This window comes from Apteryx mantelli, chromosome 11 (assembly GCF_036417845.1).
Source record: "Apteryx mantelli isolate bAptMan1 chromosome 11, bAptMan1.hap1, whole genome shotgun sequence".
NCBI lineage: Eukaryota > Metazoa > Chordata > Aves > Apterygiformes > Apterygidae > Apteryx > Apteryx mantelli.
The window spans coordinates 27,029,689-27,044,541 of record NC_089988.1 but is presented as its reverse complement, the minus strand read 5'-3'; positions in this window follow the sequence as shown (position 1 = coordinate 27,044,541).

The following is a 14,853-nucleotide window of genomic DNA, read 5'->3' as shown; positions in this document are numbered from 1 at the left end:
AATATATTTTGATGAATGATATGTCTGTGTATATATATATATATATATATATATATATACATTCACATAGACAGGCTAATTCCTGTAGTGCATGAACATGGTGCTGCCAATTAATAAGAAAGAAAAAAATAAATGATAATGTTAAAAACTGTGTGAAGTCTTGGAAACAAGGATTTCTTGTCAATTGTTGCAGTGAGTTATTTTTTGAGAAGATTTCAACTTATGACTAGGATCTACTTTTTGGGCTTGATTCATTTGACCACAGAGAGAGGCTATTGCTGCCTGAGATGCCCTGGGGTAGCTGTGTTGCCATGTGGTGCTGGAAATTTTGGAGGTGGCTCCTGCAGGACCTTAGCTTGTCATTAGGAAAGGTATCTCAAAACAACTCAGCTGAGACAACTTAGTTCCCTCCATAGATGAGAAAGGGAAGTGCAGAGAACTGGATTTGACAGAGACATCTGCACTGAGGGGGTCTGGCCTGGGGTGAGATCAGCCTCCTCCTTGTTGTCAATGAGTTCCCCTCTTGTCCCGTTCTGTGTGTCCTGCCTAGTTAAGAGATGGGAATCGGGGCTTCCAGAGCAAAACATTTCCACCTCTTGCACATAACCATCCTCTGATGCGACAATTGGTAATGCTGGAATCAGTCTTCCTTCAGTGCTTAGAGAGGGCCCATTGGTGATTATTTTAGTCTACTTCAATGAACATGCTGAAAGAGTGGAAATCTTCAGGAAGGGTGTTAATCTGGGGAGAAGAAATAGCAATCTGCCCTTGACCTTGTGTTTCCCCTGCTCTGTCTATTAGGCTGTGGATGTAATCTCAGTGATCTCTCACATATTTCCACATGTCCTAGTTATATTGGTCATTTTAAAGGCATCTTTGCATCAGACTCTCTGGACATATGCACTTCCCATAGTTTCCCAGTTTTCCTCCTCCCTTTACTTTTCATCCACTCAGGTACCTCTCAGCTCTCCAGTTGCTGCTCTGAGCTGCTGGGAGTCTGAAGCTTGCCTCGTCTTTCAGCAGTCTCATTGTTGTCTTTTTAGCCAGCTCCTTTGTTGTGTTTCTTGTCTTTCCTTTCCTATCTATCTGTGGAAAACATTTCAAGGAAGGTTATGCTTTGTGGGCAGTGGACCTCAGTGGAGGCAGCTTGGACTTGACATACAGTTGACAAAGCGTCTTGTATCTTTTATTAAACTTTTCCCAATTTATAATTTGTTTGTTTGCTCTTAAGACAAACCCTTCTGTGTCTGCTTGCAGCTAGTTCTCTAAGGAAAGCAGGTGGGAACTGGTGCACATGAGCTGTACCATTCAGCGACAGACTTGAGTGGCAAAAGGTTGGATTTTCACAAGAGTCATCTGAAGTCCCCTGTGGCTGATGAGGGCAATGGCAGGGCTGGGGAGCTGGCGAGGAAGGTTCTCCATACAGGTCTCCTATCAAAAATACTGCTTTGCCTACATATCCAGACTTCATGAGGAGACACTGTGGGTCAGTATGAAGTGGGGAATGTGTGTATGACTTATTCTGAAAGCTGAAGAATGAAGAAAGCTTGAGAAGCAGACATCTTTCTTTTTCAGGTGCTCACTGAAATCTTCCTCTTTTCAATACTCTCCTGAAAACTTTCCAGTTAGTGACACAAGAATTGAAGAGATGAAGAAAGTTATGGAAAGAGGCATGGCTCCTTAGGGATGTTTGCATTTTAATGAGCCCTCGGGTGTATTTGGTGCTGAGCCCATGAACTTCAGATACTAAGAGGAGGCTGAAGCAACCTCTCAAGGAGTTAAAGTCAAAAGAAAATTCCAGTTTTCTTGGAGCGTTAATGGGTCCCACTGAGGGCAGTTACCAACAAAGGCTCCCCAGGGGCTGATTAGAGCTGAAAGTTGGAGGCCCTGATTGCAGGTAGGCCAAGGCAATGTGAGGGTGGCTGTGATGCCAAGTCAGCCTTGATGTGTGTTATCAAGCAGAGTGACCAGGCAGTGACAGCCAGCCCCTGGGTAGGGTGATGCTTTCCATCACACATTGCTCAGGGCTCTTCCTGGGGGCAGTGTGAGGGTGGGGGGGCACAACACTGAGTGCAGGACCATGATAATGCACCTGCTGGGCTCCCAAGGGACAAGGAGGCAGCAAGGCCACAGTGCTTTAAGGAATGGCATCTTTTCGTGGGCCTCGGTGTCAGAGATACCAGCCATGGCCAAGAGGACAAAAAGCTAGCTGCGCTGGGAGCTTTCAGCCTTGGCAGTGCCCTCGGCCATCTCCACCACTGGCTGTCCTATGCTTTCCCACGCCTGTGCCTCTTTCCCTGCACACTGTACACACCCAAGCTGCTTCCCCACCTTGCTCTCACCCCGTGATCTCCCCACCTCTCCTGATGTCTTCCTGCCTTCACTTGCTTTTCCTTGAAACACAAAGGCAGGGGCTGATCACAGACTCCCTCTGGGTGACCTGTTGCACCTCAGCACTACACTATGAGTGACATTCTTTTGACCTGAAGTCCAGTGTGAACCTCTCAAGATGCACTTTGTGGCTCTTTCCCCTTCTCATGGTGTTTCCCCATACTAAGAAAATCTCCATCATCTCTGAACCCACCCTTCAAGCAGTCACAGGCTCCTACTCTACTGCCCTTTGCCTCCACTTCAGTAGGATGAGGAAGCACAGGTCTCTCAACCTCTCCTCCTGGATGGAGTTCTTCCCACTGAGGCACAGGATTTGACACTTCTCTTGTAAATCTCCATGATGTATCTGTTGTCCGAATCACACACCAAAAAAAAAAATAAATAAATAAACCAACCAACCAACTAACCAACCAACCAAAACAAGCCAGCGCCAATGAGTTAAGGGTAAGGCAGGGTGGGGTGGGCTTTATGGGACAGGATCAGGGTGGTAAAAGAGACAGACTTAGAAGGAATGGAAGAAAAAAACAAGGAAATTCCAAATGAAGCAAAGGATTGATCAGGGCTGTCTTGGGGATTCCTGCCAAGAAGCCCTGCATCTGAATAATTCTGAGTGGAGGAGGACAAGAAAGCTGGCCTGCTTCCACTGTCACAGGGCACCTGCGTGCTTTCCCTGACATCAACAAGTGAATATGGAGAGTGGGAAGAATCATGGACTCCTTCAGGGTGGAAGGGACCTCAGGGGGTCTATGGCCCAACGTCCTTGCTCCCAGCGGGGTCATCTCTGGGGTCAGAGCAGGTTGCTCTGTGCTTCATTCAGCCTGGTCTTGGAAACCTCTAAAGGAGGAGACTGCACAGCGCTGTCAGGGCAACAAGTTCCAATGCTTCCTCACAAAGCAAGTGCTCCGGCTCCCTGACTGTTGTGATGACCCTCGGCCAAACTTGCTCCCAGGTATCAACCTCTTTCTTGTTCTGGGAACCCAAACCTCGATGCAGGGTTCTAGATGTGCTCTAATGAATACTGACTAGAAGGCGATCACCATTTCCCTCCACCTCCTGCCTGTGCTCCTGCTCATACAGCCCACGATGCTTCTGGCCTTCTTTGCTGCCAGGGAACGCTGCTGCCTCATGTTTTGCCTCCTGTCCCCCAGCACCCTCACGTCCTTTTCCACAGATCCACTCCTCAGGCCCTCAGGCCCCAGCCTGTGACACAGTGGGGTGTTGGTTTATCGCAGGTGCAAGACGTGGCATTTGTCCTTATTGAATTCCATGAGGTTACTGACAGCCCATTCCTCCTGCCTGCCTAGGTCCCTCTGAATGGCAGCCCTCATCTACAACCCATCCAGTTGTCTGCTCTTCTAGACTGTAACATTCTAATGTGTATGCAAGAATATTGTGGGAGACTCTCAAACACCTTGCTGAACTCTATTTAAAGGACATTTACTCTTCTCCATCAACAAATACAGTTATTTATTCATAGCAGGCAATCAGGTTGGAGAGCCACAATATACTCTGGGTAAATGCATGCTAACTGTTCCCAGGCACCTTCTTCTCCTTCATGTGCCCAGAAATGTGACTTAAGAGGATTCATTCCATGACTCACTGCTCACCCAAGGGAGGCTGAACTGCCTGCAACTCCCCAGGTTGCCCTTGTGGCCTTTTTGGAAGATGGATTTAACAATTGCCTTTCTGCAGTCATTGCGACTTCACCCCATCTCCACAACCTTTCAAAGATGATAGCGAGTGGCCTTGCAGGGACAGCACCCAGCTCTCACCACATCCTCGGCTGCAGTCCATCCAACCTCATTGACTTGTACAGTTTGAGTTCTCACAAGTAATCCCTCACGAACCTCCTCCACTGTTGGCTGTTTTTCTCCTCTGGAGTCCTGACTCAAGTACAACACTCCAGGAGACCTTGCTCGTGGAAACCGAAGCTAGTAAGGGGTTGAGTTGCTCAGACCTATCTGCAGCTGCTGCTACAAGATTCCCTGTCCCATTTAGCAGTGAGGCCACATTTTCCTTTCTATTCTTTGATTCTTACGGAAGCAGTAGCAGCTCATCTTCATGCCCTTGACATGCCCTGCAAGTGTCAGTGCTAGGGGAGCTTTTTCTTCCCTGACACCAAGCCTATGACCCTGGACAATATTTCCAAATGCCTCCTTTGCCTCTCCCTTCTTGCCCCTTCTGTATGCTGCCCTATCACCCTGGAGCTAAAGTGCAAGGTCCCTGTTTAGCCAAGTTGGTCCCCTGAGAAATCTGATAGTTTTACTGAGAATACAGATGGACCACCCTTGTGCTTGGCAGGTGCTGTCCCTAAAGACCTGTTGGCTTTCCCGAGCTCCTGGGCCCTTGAGAGCTGCCTCCCGTGGGTTCCCCCACCAGTTCCCTGAAGAGCCCAAAGTCTACTCTTCTCAAGTCCACGGTCTGTACTCTGCCACTGTCCTTCCTCACTCTCCTCAGGATCTGGGAATGCACATTTTCATGGTCACGGTAGAGAAGGGTGACACTTACTATCCCATCCCTGATCAGTTCCTCCTTGTTTGAAATTTTCAGATACAAGAAAGCATCATGCTTCTCATCCCATCTGGCAGCAGTGTGAAGAAGTTGTCCCACAAGCAAGAAGAGGGGCAGCATGGACAGGAGGGGAAACAAGGAGCGGCACCATGATCCTGGTGCCAAAGGAGACAAGGAGAAAGAGACAGAGGGGGACTTAGGAAAGCCTTCACCTTACCCAGGTGGGCATGCTGCCTCACAGAAAACAACATTGCAGGGCAGTCACTGTCAGCCCCCTTGTCAGGCAGCATGAAATGGGCCTGTGGCAGGAGAGATGCCCCTCTCCTCTGCCAGAGGTCTGGATGCAGAGGAGGTGGCTCATACCCTGGACTTCCTGTACTGACAGCCCATTCCTCCTGCCTCTCTAGGGCCCTCTGAATGGCAGCCCTCAAGCATATGGCTGGGCCCCCCTGCAGTTTTTTTGTCCTCAACAAGCATAGTGAGTATTGCCTGTTCCATGTTACTAATCAAGTCATCTCGTTGTGCACCCATCTAGGTGGTAAATTTCTAAATTGTATTCCACAAGGCTATTGTGGGAGACAATGTCAAACTCCTTGCTCAAATCAAGTTGAAAGGCATTTTCTGCTCTCCAACCACAAATAGAGCTATGTAATCATAAAAGGCAATGAGGTGGTGAGGCACGATTTACTCTGGGAACATCCGTGCTGACTCTTCCCTATCACCTTCTTCTCCCTCATGTGCCCAGAAATGAGTGGACTCACTCCATGACACACTCCTCAACCAGTTGAGGCTGAATGGCCTGTTGCTCCCTGGGTTGCCCTCTGGGCCTTTTTTGAGAGTGGATGTAACTTTTGCCTTTCTGCAGTTATTGGGACCTCACCCCATCGCCACAACCTCTCAAGGATGACAGAGGGCAGCCTTGCTATTTTAGTGGTCAGCTATTTCAGTGTCCTTGGATGCAGCCATTCCAGTCCCAGCGACTTGTAAGGGTGGAGTTCTTGCAAGTCATCCCTCACTCAGCCCTCATGCATTGTTGGTTGCTTTTCTCACCTGGAGCCCTGACTCTAGGCACAACAGCCCGGGAGACCTTGCTGGAGAAGACGGAAGCCAAAAAGGCACTGAGCTCTTCAGACCTCCCTACATCTGCTCTTCCTCGATTCTCTGCCCCCTTCAGCAAGGAGCCAACATTTTCCTTTTTATTCTTTACTATTCCTGAAGCAGTAGCAGCTCTTCTTCATGCCTTTGATGTCCCCTGCCAGAGTGTACCTTCTGAGAGCTTTGGCTTCCCTAACACCATCCCATCTTTACTGGACAATATTTTTGAATTCCTCCTTTTCAGCCTCTCCCTCCTTCTGCTTCTTGTATGCTGCCTTATTGCCCTGGAGTTGAGTTGTGACTTCCCATTTTAGCCTGGTTTCCCCTTCTCATGCTGTTTCCCACTACCAAGAAGAGATCCATGATCTCTTCAAGCACTCGGAGGCTGCTGCTGTACTGCTCTTCGCCTCCATTTCACCAGGCTGAAGAAGCCCAGGTCCCTCAGCCTCACCATACGGGCCATGTGCTTCAGGATACTAACCCCATCTTGGAAGACTCCTCTGGACCCTCTTCAATTGCTCTCCATTCCTCCAGCACTGGGCAGCCCACACTGGGACACACTATTCCAGACATGGCCACACCAGGGCTGAGTCGAGGGGGATAATAATTCCACTTGTCTGGGTGGCCACACTCTTCCTGAAGCAGCCTCGTATGCAGCTGGCCTCATTTGCAGTGAGCGTGCACCACTGGCTCATATGGCATCCCTCATAATGTCCAGGCCCTTCTCCTCAGGGTCACTTCTCTGACGGTCAGGTGCCAGCCTCTCCTGATGCACAGGCTGTTCTGTCCCCTGATGCGGCACCTGCCACTTCTCCTTGTACGACAGCATGAGGTTTCTCTTGGCCCAATCCCCAAGCTTCTCAAGGCCCCCTCTTGATTAAAGCTCCCTTGTGTCAGCTGTAAATGAGTGTGTGCAGATGGCTCATCCTGTCTTGCGGTGCCTCTGACAGGATAACAGCAGGAGGACGTGCAGGACACTACACATAATAAAAGGAGGTAGTCATTTAAAGGGACTGCTGGCAAAGGTAGGCATCACCATGGCAAGCAGCTCAGAAAAGCCAAGTGAATGCACAAAGAAAGCAAATCCAGGGTCAAAGGGGAAAGGCTAAACAGGGGTTGGCTGACTTCATGGGAGGGTATCAGGTTGGTAAAAGAAAACAACTTGGAATATGGAAAAGAGGGAAAAATGCAATAAAAAGTGAAGAAAAAAAAAAAAGAGGCTATTTGGGGGTACCTGCCAAGCAACCCTGAATTTGAACTACTCTGGAGCAGGAGAAGGAACATGCATTTGATCTGATTATACTTTTCTGAGATCTGCTTCCATGATCACAAGCAAGCTGAATGTTTTCCCAAGATCAAGAGAAGACTTGGGGTGGAAGGAAATGTAGAATCTTTCCTTTTGGAAGGAACCCCAGGATGTCTCTGGCCCAACCTCCTTCCCACAGCAGGGTCAGCTAACAAGTGCGATCAGGTTTCTCAGGGCTTTACTCATTTCAGACTTGAAAACCTCTGAGGATGGAGATGGCACAGCCTCTCAGGGCAACCTGCCCCAGTGCTTGGCTGCCAGGATGGGTCAAAAGTTTCTCCTTACACCCAGCGTGAACCTCTCTTCTTTCAGCTAATGCCCATCGGCCTTCACCCTCACATCCTGCACAGCAGTGAAGAGTCTGGCTCCATCTCCTTCATGACGTCCTGGTATGTATGGCAAGGCTGTTATTAGGTGTCCCCAAAGCCTTCTCTTCTCCAGGCTGAACAAACGCAGCTCCCTCACCTCCCAGAGGGACAAAGTCAACATTAACTAGGTGTGCCTAGGAGCTTTAAGGCTTTTGCAGTCCTTCTCTATATTCTTGGATCAGCAAAGGACCTCATGGATGTTAGAGTGCAATCACCCTCATGCCATGACTTTCTGCATTTGTCACACTCATTTGGCATCATGTTGTCATGTACAGGTGTTGTAGGCTGTGAAGAGTACTCACTCTGGACAAGCAGTCACTCATAATGAACCCTTGAACTGAAAACCTTTCAGGCCCAAGAGGCAACCTCACACCACTAGGAGGGGCTGGCTCTGGGGAGGCCATGTCAGGTGCTAACCCACGTGCAACAAAAGGATTTGCTGCCTGCAAGAATTGCAGTGTCTATCGCCAGAGAGGACAAAATCACCAAATCGTTCAGGCTGGAAGGGACGTTGGGAGCTCTCTAGTCTAACTCCCTGCTCACATCAGGATCAACATCGAATTCACACCAAGTTCTTGAGGGCTTTGTGCAGCTGCGTCCTTCAAGCCTCCCAGAAGAGAGAGTCCATAACCCCTCTGGACCCCACTTCAAATGCTTCAGGATCCTCACTGATTTTTCTTCCTCATATACAATTTTGACTGCACTTGTTTCAGCTTATAACCTTTGCCTCTCCTTCTCCTGCCACGAATTCCTGTAAAAACCTGGTTCATTCTCAGTGGCAACCTTGAGCTGGGAAGCCACTATGAGTCCTCTGCAAAACCTTCCCTTCTCTGCGCTGAACAAGCCCTGTTCCCTCACAGGGCAAGTGCTCCAGCCCCCAGCCACCTTGGAGGCCTGCCACTGGACTCACTCCATGTGATCAACAGCGTTCGTCTACAGGGAGCCCCAACTCTACGCAGTATCTAGATGTGCTCTAACGAGTGTTGAGTAGAGGGGCATAATCACTTCCCTCCATCTCCTGGCTGTGCTCCTGTTCATGCAGCCCAAGATGCTGTGGCCTGCTTTGCTGCCAGGGCACACTGCTGGCTGATGTTCAGCTTGCTGCCCACAAAGACACCCAGGTCCTTTCTCTGCAGAGCACGCCCCAGCCCCTATCACTGCAGGGTGTTGGTCTACCCCAGGTGCAGGATCTGCATTTGTCCTTGTTGAATTTCCTGACAGCCCATTCCTTCTGCCTGCTGAGGACCACCTGAATGGCAGCCCTCAAACATATGACTGTTCCTCCTGAGTAAGCGTCATCTACAAAGGTGATGAGAGTTGTATCCTCCAGGTCACTGATGAATCTGTTAGACAGGACAGGTCTGAGTATAGACCCCTGCATACTCCACCTTTACCTGGCTTCCCAGTAAAGCATAACCCATTCAAAAAAACCCTCTGAGAGCAATCATCCAACCAGCTTTTTACCCACCTGTGTGTCTACCCATCTTACCATAATGCCTGATTGCATTCCTCATTGCCCTCACGATCTGGGACTCCACTATTCCACAGTCACTGCAGCCAAGGTTGCCACAGATTATCACAGCCCTGATCAATTCTTCCTTGTGTGTGAGTACCAGGTCCATGTGTCACCTTACAGGCCCATCAGGAAGCTGTGCTTAGAAGCAGTCCCTGACACCCTCCAGAAATCTCCTGGACTGCTTGCACCCTGCTCTTTGCCCTTCCAATGAATGTCAGCGAGATTAAAGTCCCCCCAGAAGAACCAGGCCCTGTGACCACTGACTTCCTCAGGTTGCTTAAGGGAGACTGCATCCACCTCCTCACCCTCATCGGGGGATCTGTAACTCCCATCACAACATCACCTTTACTCTGATGCTTCCGCACAAGCTCTCCCCAAACCCTTGTCCATCCCATGCAAGAGCTCCATCCATCTGAGCTGTCCCTTCACACCAAGGGCATCCCCCCTGCTCATCTTCCCTAATGGTCTTGCCTGCACAGCTTGTACCCTGCCACCTCCTCTGTGTTTTTTGTGGAGCTCATGGGAAGATCTGAATGCTATGTCAGCCCAAGGCCTTCTAAACCAGCCTGTGAAGCCCAAACTGACTCATCTGAATCAATTCCTGAACAACGGGAAAAGGAGATCTATTCTTATGCTCATCTAGGTGTCCTAGCTAAGAGATGGGGCGAGGGGCTTCCTGAGTGGGACATTTCCACTTTTCATAGATAACCATCCTGTGATGAGACAAATTGCAATGCTGGAATCAGTCTTCCTTCAGTGCTTAGAGAGGGACCATCAGTGATTATTTTAGTTTATTGGAGTGAACATTTCCCAGGAGGAGGGAGCACAAGGGACAGAGAAATTCATGAGCTCAGCTGGGCCTCTGCTCCTGAGCGGGGCCAGGCTCCAGGGATGGAGGGAGCTCATGGCAATTGGGCAGCACTGCCCAGAGACAGCTGTGTGCAGGAGCAGCTCCTCTGCAAAGAGCAGCAGGGCTTTAGGCACTGCCTGCTGCTGCTGACATGAGAGGTGACATGACAGAGAGAAGTGCAAGGCAGTGTGGAGTGGGAGGCCAGAGGAGAGCTCCTTGTGGGAGAAATCTTCACAGCCCTTGACACGGTAAGTCTCTGGCTGCAGGGCAATGCTACTGACGTTCCTGGAAAGGTCTTGAAATCATTCCCGTCTTCAGGATTGGATTTTTAAGGATTGTTCTCCCGGCTTCTCCTTTGCAGAGGAAGAGAAGATGCTTCAGAGCAGAGATTCCCTGTCACACAGTCAGAGGGACAGGGCATCCTGCTACCTTCTCCCAGGGATGCTGCAGGGGGGTGAAGCCAGCGTGTGCACACAGGTCTGCCCACAGCTGTCATCTAGAGCAGTGTCCCTGCACTGCAGGATGCTCTGTGTCTGGGGCAGTGACTCTTCTGTGTGTGAGGGTCAGCACTCAGCCTGCCCAGGTTGCTCCCCACAGCACTGCTGGGAGAAGCTCTGCGTGAGACGAGTGATCCCTGGCAGGGCAAGTTGAGCATCCTCTCCAGAGGATGCTGCATGGGTCAGGGCTGCTTACATCTCCAGCTCACTCCCAGGATATTTCTGGAAGGGACTTTCCAAAAGGAAGTTCAAGGCAGGGGATACATGAAAGGGAAGGAGCTGTCCTGAGTCTGTGCTTTCAGTTATTTTCTGTTAGGGTGGGGTGAAATGGGATTGAATCTGTCAGGTTTAGACAGGGGACGGAGGCTCCAAAACAGTGACAGTGAGAGAGGAGCAGTTCTGGGAGGGACTCAGCAAATGCCTCCATCCACCCCTCAGCCTAAGGACAGAACCAGCATCACCTTCCAGCCTCAGCAAGGTTTGTCTCACCTGCTCCATAGCACCGGCAAACACGGAGGTGCACTGGGCAGTGTCCTGCCCCCAGGAGGTTTCTGCAGGGCAGAGCTGAGCACCCAGCAGGTGGGATGGGGTGTGTGGGCACTGAGAGGGGAGAGACATGGGGACAGAGAAACAGCTTCCCGCAGGGATGGCTCCAGGCAGCAGAATCATGGTCAGAGTGTGAGAGGAAACCATCAACTCCAATGTCTCCTCTCCTCTCCCAGCCAGCACAGCACTTTGGTCTCAAGGCTTGGGGGTCCACGGCAGGAGATGTTTCCTTGCAGCCGGACATGCAGGAGAGGAGACATTCCTGAGTGCCCCTCTGTCCCTCCCTGACCCTGCCTCCCTCACCACAAATACCACGGTATTGCTGCACGTTTCCCACCTGCCCATGCTGCCCTTGTGCTTCCCCTTGGACTCTCTGGGCAGGGGGGTTTCTGATGCGGTTCAGACACTGACCCTGCGGGTGCTGCCCTGCAGACGTGTCCTTGACAGTGAGGTGCCCAAGTGCCCCTCTCACCTGTGGGGCTTTGGGCAATGCAGTGTGGGGGGCTGGGAATGAGCCAACTCTCTCACCAGGACACCCCATCCTTAGGACATTCTGCCATTTTCCTGAGGTGTCTGGCTGGGCTGCAAGCTGCCCTCCACAAGGACACAGCTCTCCCATTGCAGCTGCGTGTTATCTAGGTGCCCCAGGATGAAGACACCTAGATCCTGAGACCACACTGGGACATGCTGCTGGGGGTCTGGATGTGGGCAGCTGGAAGGAGGCCGATGTGTTGCTGGCTAGAAGGGGAAGGCTGAGACCTGCCTCACGTCCCCTCAGAAAGAGTGCTGATGGGCACTTTGCAAAGTGCATTCCTCTGCTCTCCGCGGTGTCGTTTCTTTTTGGGGTAACATGAGTGCAACTGTCCTCCACCTCCGAGGTGGGAGCACAGGGCAGCTGGGAAGAAGGCAGATGGACAGGCCAGCTCTGCTCCCTCTGCACGCAAGCCAGAATGAAGCCTTTTGCCTCTGAGGAGTCACAGCTGCTCACTCTGAGTGCAGCAGCAATGCTGAGGATTTCTACCTCCAGGCATGCTCCTCAGGTGTGACAGGATCAGCTAAGGAGAACAAAAGAAGCTTTAAAACTATGAATGCACCCACATTATTTAGAAGTGGGAATGAAGATGCTGAAAATGCCTTCAACATTAGGAGTGGATTAACTCTGACTGGAACTGGCAATATAACACTTTAGTCACCCCTGTTCCCATGTCTGCAGTGTCGTCAGTCAGGGCTGATTCCTCTGGAGCCCACAGGCAGTGGCCCCTGCTCCTCATATCAAACTTGGCCAGCACAATCCGGAGCTCAAGCCATGGAGCTCAGTGATGGTGCTGCTGAGATGGGGAGAGGTAATGTGTGTGTGTTTGGGGGAAGTTATGAGAAAGCTTTGCTCGGAGAAGTCTGTCCTAACTTGTCTCTTCTTCCTTAGAGAACCCTCCTGTGTCCAAGGGAATTAAATGCCCAACAGCAGCTCCCTCAACGAGTTCCTCCTCCTGGCATTCACAGACACATGGAAGCTGCAGCTCTGGCACTTCTCGCTCTTCCTGGGCATCTACCTGGCTGCCCTCCTGGGCAACGGCCTCATCATCACAACTGTAGCCTGCGACCACCGCCTCCACACCCCCATGTACTTCTTCCTCCTCAACCTCTCCCTCCTCGACCTTGGCTCCATCTCCACCACTGTCCCCAAACCCATGGCCAATTCTCTGAGGGACACCAGGGCCATTTCCTACTCAGGATGTGCTGCCCAGGTCTTTTCCTTTGTCTTTTTTACATTGGCTGAGTATTCACTTCTCACTGTCATGGCCTATGACCGCTTTGCTGCCATCTGCAGACCCCTGCACTATGGGACCCTCATGGGCAACAGAGCTTGTGTCAAAATGGCAGCAGCTGCCTGGGCCAGTGCTTTTCTCCATGCTCTCCTGCACACTGCTAACACATTTTCCATACCACTCTGCCAAGGCAACACAGTGGACCAGTTCTTCTGTGAAGTTCCCCCACTCCTTAAGCTCTCCTGCTCAGACTCCTACCTCAGGGAAGCTGGGCTGATTGTGGTTACTGCCTGTTTAGCCTTTGGGTGTTTCATTTTCATTGTGCTGTCCTATGTGCAGATCTTCACTGCTGTGCTGAGGATCCCTTCTGGGCAGGGCCGACACAAAGCCTTTTCCACGTGTATCCCTCACCTGGCCGTGGTCTCCCTCTTTCTCAGCACTATTGTCTTTGCTTACCTGAAGCCCCCCTCCCTCTCCTCCCCAGCTCTGGATCTGGTGCTGGCTATGCTGTACGCAGTGGTGCCTCCAACTCTGAACCCCCTCATCTACAGCATGAGGAACAAGGAGCTCAAAGGTGGCCTGAGAAACCTTGTTCAATGGGTACAATGTCAGCACCAGTAACCATCCCATGTGCATTTGCTCCTCATTTCCAGGGTATTTGCCATCATAGCTATGCGTTGTTCATGTCTGTCTTTCTTTCTTTCTTATTTTTCTCCATTACATTCTTGTAAAAGAAAACATATTTTGCCTTGTGCCACTTGTCCTCAGGAATCTCTCATTTGAATCTGATCCAGAGGCTGTTTTGAAGCAGGAAGCCAGGCTTCCCCCTTCATCAGCAGACATGGGGGAACCTCAGAGCCCGCTAGTCTGAGCTCCTTGGATACCTTCAGTGCAATGAGCAGAGTTTCCCTTTGCAGGGTCTCTTTTGGCACTGATAGCAAGGGAGCTCAGGGGCACAAAGTCAGGCTCCGATGAGTACAGGTGTGGCCAAACCATGGGTCCCGTGTCCTTTAAAAGAGCTCAACTCCTGTGGCCCCAGTCAGGGCATCATCTCACACCCCTCTCCTGTGAGGGTGGCAGCCAGCTGTCACCATGGGCTGGTCCCTTCCCTCTACAGTGTTCCAACACTCAAAGCAGAGCAAAAGTTGAAAGGAGAAGAGTCTGGACAAAGTCTGTTGGGACAGGCCCTCTGTTGCTCAGGACCGTTCCCCCACTGCCACAGCAGACATTTCCTCACTGCACCCTTTGCGTGGGGCCTGCAGCTTTCTTGGAGACACATCCACCAAGAGCCACAGGACTTTCTCCCTTCAAGGCCTTTCCAAGTCTGGCCTTTCTTCAGAAGCTGGAGTCAAAAATACGCCCAAGGGATTGCACCACGAAAAGGCCTGCTCTTCTGCTTGTGAACTTCTTGGGATCCAGGGGATGAGCTCAGAGTCCCTGGGTGACCTGTTAGGGACTGAGGGCTGGATCCAGGATTCATCTCTTGGTGACCAGTGCCAGTGGAGACTGGGAATGGTCTCTGAATTTTCTGCCCAAGGCTGTCCCTCAGGTGACAGTGCTGATGAGAGATGCCCATCCTTCTGGAGGGGAATCTGAGTCCCAGGAGAGCTCAGGGGATCTCCAGGGACAGCGTGTGCCTGGTGTGGGCAGTGAGTGGAGCCTCACAAAATGAGGGATGGTCCACAGTGGAGTGACCAGAAGGTAGAGCACTAAATCCAGGTATGCACAGGGAAAGGAGGGCTCTGCAGTCCCCAGAGAGGCAGTGGGGACCCAGGAGGCCCGGGGAAGGGGCACAGGAGAGTGATTCCTGCACCCTCAGTGAAACACCACAGGCTGGAGCTAGTGCACGCCCAAACACATCCCCTGCCATTGCAAATGCCCTGGGATCACTCTGAGCACTGTCCATGAGCACAGGCATGTGTCAGCAGTATCAGTGGTGTTGATCCCTGTCCAGCTGTGTCTGCTTCCCTCCCTTGACCAGCATGACCAGAGATGAGACAGGAGCTA